At 38.0% G+C, this 6,651-nt stretch overlaps 1 pseudogene; it reads left to right on the forward strand.

The window, feature by feature from the left end:
* Positions 1 to 486: 486 nt before the first annotated feature.
* LOC122478567 lies at positions 487 to 2,600 on the forward strand (annotated as a pseudogene).
* The last annotated feature ends 4,051 nt before the right edge of the window (positions 2,601 to 6,651 follow it).

The following is a 6,651-nucleotide window of genomic DNA, read 5'->3' on the forward strand; positions in this document are numbered from 1 at the left end:
ATGTGAATAAGACAGAGATGGGAATTTAACTTGAGGAAAATGTAGGGTTGCAGGAGAAATTACGTATGACAGGGAGAAGTAAACAGTTAGTTTGCTTTAAGAAAGGCTCTGTGGGAAAGAAGTGTTTGCAGATCCAAGAAAGAGAGGGGAAATCTGATGAAGTAAGTTCTTAAAGTACATAGAAAGGAGAGATAGCAAGAAAATTGTTGGAAAACTAACCCTAAGAAGGAAAAGGTATTTCATTCTCTGAAATTGGAGTAGAAAGTGAGATAAATCCTAGTATCACTGAATATGAAGAATCTGTGATAGAGGGTAAAGAGGGGCAGCAAAGAAGTTTCATGACTGCTGACTTGTTTTCTCACTGAGGAAATAATCCAAGACATCTGTTGAAGTTAAAGGATAGTAGCTTGGTAACACTGGGGCAGCCACAACAAAAAAGGGACCTGGAGCCAACAGGAAAGAAAAAGGTATCAGACATTAATAAGTATGCAGCCAGCACTTCCTTTTGTGGGCCACAGTGAGAGTGGAAAGTGCGCCCCAAAGGCCTCAGGCACACTGGGAGAGTACAAGGTGATAGAGCACTGCCTGCCTACCCCAAATGCCATACTCTGCGCCTCTATCACGTGCACATCTTTGTACATAATCATGCTGTCAACAAGTTCCACTTCTGGTACTTTGTCTCTGAGCTGAAGAAGATGAATATATCTTCAAGGGAAATTGTCTACTATGGACAGGTGTTTCAGAAATACCCCCATGTGGGTCAAGAACTTTGGCACCTGTCTGTGCCATGACTCCCCAGTGGCACTCACAATATGTACCAAGAGTACTGGACCTGACCACTGCAGGTGCTGTTACCCAGTGCTACTGAGACATGGACACCTGGCATTGCACCTGGGCCCACTCGATCCAGATTATAAAGGTGGAGGAGACTGCAGCCAGCAAGTGCCTACCAGCAGCCAACCAACTCCATGACTCTACGATCAAGTTCCCACTGACCCACCAGGTCTTGCATGGCCAATAGAAGCCATGTTTTACCATGAAGAGGCCCAAGATCTTCTTTCAGATACAGAGCTGCCCTGTCCCTAGGTCTGCCCAAGAAATGCCTTGGGAAAACCAAAAACCCAAAAAGCCAAACAAACCAACAAACAAAAAAACCTAAACAAAACAAAACAGAGAGAGAGAGAGAGAGAGAGAGAGAGAATGCAGTTAAGGCAGAAGATTCTACACTCATAACCCTAAAGGATCTGATCAGTATAGCTATGTCATGTTTCTGTAGAAGTCCTAAGCGTCTGAGATGACAAGGAGACACATAAAACTCTTGGACCAATCCCTGTTATCAATGGCAAGTTTTCTGTGGTGAAAGGTGAAGAGGAACAAACGAATAAAAAGTCTTAAGCGAGCACAATTGAAATGAGCGATGACTGTGTCCAGGCCACATAAACAGGAAAACAAAGCCTGCTACAGAATGACCCATTAAAGGAGCTCGATTTCTAGGTCACTGGAGATAGGGAATGGAGAAGACAGGTGGAGATGTAAGGGTGGGGTGGGGTGGGGGATGGCAGCTACGCTCAGTAGCAGTGCCACCGAAGGAATTTGAAGGTTGGAAAGGTAGAGGGTTTCAGATAAAGTGTTTTAAGATTTTGGAAACCAAACAATTATAAAAGATAGTGAGATGCAGCCAATGATGTAGAAATTTGTCCTTGAAGTTGGGCAGTGTTATGGAGGGAAGTAACTAGAGAAGAGTCCAAGACCCTAGTGGCCAGGAAAGGTGTTACATGTTAACAGGAGATTAACTTTAAAAAGATTACTAAATATTAGTTGTCCTATTTTCTCAGGCCAAATAAGATTTCTAGTACACTATAAAAAGAAGGAAGAAGAAGAAAACCCCTTTAATGTTTCATATTATAGTTCAGAAAACTTACATTATTGTATACCAATTTCATTAAACTGCAGTGAGATTTATTTTTACAGAATGCTCATATGCTACAGATAGACATTACCTTCTGAAGAAGATGTCAAATAGACTTGTTTATGCCCAGAGAAGCCACGTATGTAGAAAAAGCCTCACCCATCTACTACAGTTTCTGGAAAAGAGCTGAACAATTGGTGGTTACTACTGATGGAATTTAAAACAGATTCAAAAGATATAAGAAGCTACATTGTTAAAGGAATGGTATATAATTCTTGTGCTTCTTTACGTATGAGATCTTTTCTAAAAATTTTTTTGATGTTTAGTTATTTGTGAGAGAGAGAGAGAGAGAGAGAGAGACAGCGCAAACAGGGGGAGACACAGAATCCGAAGTAGGCTCCGAGCTCTGAGCTGTCAGCACACAGCCCTACACGGGGCTTGAACTCATTGACCGCGAGATCATGACCTGAGCTGAAGTCCAGTGCTTAACCAACTGAGCCACCCAGGTGCCCCTCTAGGTATAAGATTCTTAATTTAAAAAGTAACTGCATAAATCTCGTGACCCTAGGAAATACTTGGTTACACTGAAGCTTTATTTAGCCCTGAAAAGAAATTCAGTGTTCTCTCTTGGTAAAATTTTGAAGAATCACTCATTAGACCTAATTGTTCTTCCAGAACGTCTGGCTGTTAGAGGTAATTTAGTAGGACAGAAAATAAAATATACTCGCAGATTACTTGCTACAAATAAGATTGTACTCTCTGTCTGTATCGTGAAACATTAAATCATATTTCCAAAGAGAGAAGTTACCGGATTATCTCCTTGAGAAAATACATGTGTGTTAATTCTTAACATCTTAACTCTACATTTGGGAAGACCTTATTTTAAGGTTTGACTTTTTCCTGCTGCTGATCATAGACCTGAGGACAATAATCAGAACCACTAACATAAGATGACAAAGAAATGCCATAAAAAATACTTACATAAGATATACCAGGAAAACAAACAAACAAACAAACAAACAACAAAATACTTGTTTTTTCTGGGCAGTCTTATTGTGATATGTAGAATTTTTACAAAGATTAGGTGATTTTGAGTGGTGTTTACAACTAAAAGATGGGAAAAAAATCAACATTTTTAAAAATTTTACTTTTCTTCTGGAATCCTCAGGCAATATTATAACTGACTCATTTAACTCATCTGAATTAGTTTTTAATAAGCTCTCAAAGGTGGACCAATTGTCTCTAGTTTCTCCTGGGAACTGGAGATAATTAAATGAAGGTGAGATCCAAACTCCTAAGGGTATTTTTTGGCTAATTTTTGAGACTTCTTTTTTTTTTTCTTTTTTTTTTTTTTTTTTTTCAACGTTTTTTTATTTTATTTTTGGGACAGAGAGAGACAGAGCATGAACGGGGGAGGGGCAGAGAGAGAGGGAGACACAGAATCGGAAACAGGCTCCGGGCTCTGAGCCATCAGCCCAGAGCCCGACGCGGGGCTCGAACTCACGGACCGCGAGATCGTGACCTGGCTGAAGTCGGACGCTTAACCGACTGCGCCACCCAGGCGCCCGAGACTTCTTACTTCTAACTAATTTCCCTTAGATCTACATACCATTCTGACCCCACATCTACCATGGGTGATTAAGAGTTCTGCTTGCTTCTTTCACTATCAATAGGAATAACTCATATTTCAAACTTAGAATTTACCTGCAAAACTGAAAAACTTGTCAGTTATTATCTACCATTACACTCTGTCATATTCACACACAAAAAAATCGTTTATTGATTTCATATGTAACCAATGATGGGTTTTACATTCTTAGCTACTAACCAACCACTCCTTTTGATTTTGGCATATTGTTAGAATTTAGAATTCAAACCCAATCCCTTACTCTTGTCTCTCACCTTCCACATATCTATTGGCATAATCAGAAATTATGAATAGGTCATGTTTGAGAACCTAGAACTCTCTGCATGTCATTTAACAGCCACCAGTCATGTATAGTTATTGGGCCCTTGAAATGTGTCACTACTCTGAACTGAGATGTGCTGTAAGTTTAAAATATAAAGCAGGTATTTAGGTCCTCGTACAAAAAAAGGTAAAATATCTCATTAATTTTTATAATGGTTTGATGTTGACATAGTAATAGTTTTATATATTTGCTAAAATACAACATTGAAATATTTTATAGTGTATATAGTATAGTAGTCTGGCTATAAAAATTTTTAAATTACATATGTGATTCACATTCCATTTCCCATTACAATTTTATTGAACAATACTGCCCTAGCACAACGTTTGAAATTAGCATTCTCAGTAAATGTTGTATCCTACAAAAGAAAGCAGATTTGGAAAATGTTACAGGACACCCTACTATCTGCCCCACCATTTCTCATGAGTTGGGCTCATTCTTTCTCTTTGAAAATAACCAAGATTTTTTTTTCTTTTTTAATGTGTATTTCTTTTGAGAGAGGGGAAGAGGGAGGGATAGAGAGAATCCTAAGCAGGCTCCAGGCTGTCAGAGCTGAGCACAGCATGGGGCTCAGTAGCACGACTGTGAGATCATGAGCTGAGCCCAAATCAAGAGTTAGATGCTTAACCTACTGAGCCACCCAGGTGCCCCCCAAATAACCAAGATTTTCAAACAGCTGTTTAAAAGGTATACCAACAATTAGCAAGATTTTAAAACAGCTGTTTAAAAGTATGGATTGACAAGAACCAAGTTTTAAAGTGTTTTAGAGTGTAAGCCAATAATTGTAGTCTTTCTACTACTCACAATGTCATGTGTTATTCTGTAGTCATAACATTCAAAATATCCGAGGAGGTACGAAGTTGAATAGAACCTCTGCATCTTCTATCTCTAGCATTCTTTAGACAGTAAAACAGTTATGCATAGGCGGACCACATTTAAAAAACCAAGGCTCTCACATATTTACTCCTCTGGTCACAAATGTGCAATGATTTCCCAGGCAGTACTGTCCACATGTATAGAAACAGAAGCTTACCTTACATTACCTCCTCAATAACTAATAATGACTTGTCCCTACCAATAACACTACAATCATGGGATACAGCTTGGACAGGGTCATGTTTTATAAATGCTGTCTTTAAGAAAAAGAGTAAAGTGGCTACTAGCTCACAAATTGGGTATGAATGCCAGTTAATCATTTTTTATTTAAAGAATGCTTATAGTCTTCATCAAGCCTCAAAGTCCTAGTAGATCACAGAATTGAATATGGATACTGAAAAAAAAAATACTAAAAAGCAATAAAAAATAAGGCAAATTATATAAATATGCAATTAAGAAACAAGATTCAGAAGGAATAATACATTTGTTTTAAAAGTTCTTTTTCACGGTGCCTGGGTAGCTCAGTCGGTTAAGCATCTGACTCGACTTCAAGCTCAGGTCATGTTCTCATGGTTAATGGGTTCAAGCCCTGTATCCACCTCTGCTCTGACAGCTTGGAGCCTGCTTGGGATTCTCTCTCTCTGTGCCCCTCCCCCACTTGCTCTTTCTTTCTCAAAATAAATAAAAATAAACCTTAAAAAATAAATTAAATAAATAAAGTTCTTTTCTCATTTACTAGAAATGAAATGCAAATTAAAATATGACATGATTTTTGTCAATCTAGTCAGCATTTTTTAAAATTTGACCTTTATTTTTATACAGCAGTTTTATATTCATACAAACTGCAGGGCTTATCGTAGTTATATATTGTAGGGGTTTGAACAAATATATAATGACATACATCCATCAGTACAGTATCATAAAGAGTATTTTCATTGCCCTAAAAATCCTCTATGATCTTATTCATCCTTCCCTGCCCAGAACCCTTGGCCACCACAGATCATTTTATTGCCTACATAATTTTGATTTTTCCACAATGTCATAGAGTTGGAATCACCCGGTACATAGCCTTTTCAGATTGGCCTCTTCCACTTAGTAATATGCATGTATGTTTCCTCCATGTCTTTTCATGGCATGATAGGTTTTTGTTTTTGTTTTTGTTTTTGTTTTTGTTTTTGTTTTTGTTTTTGTTTTTGTTTTTTCAGCACTGGATAATATTATAAGGTGGCTTGCACGTTTTGCTGAATTAGAGTAAATGTGCTACAAACATCCAAGTACAGGTTTTTGTGTGGGTGTAAATCTTTAACATAAACTTTGAACTCCTTTGGATAAATACCAAATAGCATATTGCTGGAGACTGTGATTCTTTTTTTTAATTATTTTAAATGTTTATTTATTTTATGAGAGAGACAGAGTGTGATCAGGGAAAGGGCAGCAGAACCTGAAGCAGGCTCCAGGCTCTGAGGTGTCAGCACAGAGCCCAACTTAAGGCTTGAACCCATGATCTATAAGATTATGACCTAAGATGGACTCGGATACCTAACTGATTGAGCCACCCAGGTGCCCCACTACGATTAGTTTTGTAAGAAAACACCAAACTGGGTTCCACAGTGGCTGCATCATTTTACATTCTTACTAGCAATAAATCAGAGTTCCCATTGTTCCACATCCTTGCTAGCATTTGGTGTTTTGGATTTTGGCCATTCTAATAGGTGTGTAGTGGTACATTGTTTTCATTTGTAATTCCCTGATGACATATAATGTGAAGCATCCGCTTAGATACTTATTTGCCATCTTTCTATCTTCTTTGGTGAAGTGTCTGTTGAGGTCTTTGGTCCATATTTTAATTAAGTTTTTTGTTTTCTTATTGTTGAGATTTAAGTGTTCTTTGCATAT

The sequence above is a fragment of the Prionailurus bengalensis genome, unplaced genomic scaffold, assembly GCF_016509475.1.
Source record: "Prionailurus bengalensis isolate Pbe53 unplaced genomic scaffold, Fcat_Pben_1.1_paternal_pri Un_scaffold_97, whole genome shotgun sequence".
In the NCBI taxonomy this organism is placed as follows: domain Eukaryota; kingdom Metazoa; phylum Chordata; class Mammalia; order Carnivora; family Felidae; genus Prionailurus; species Prionailurus bengalensis.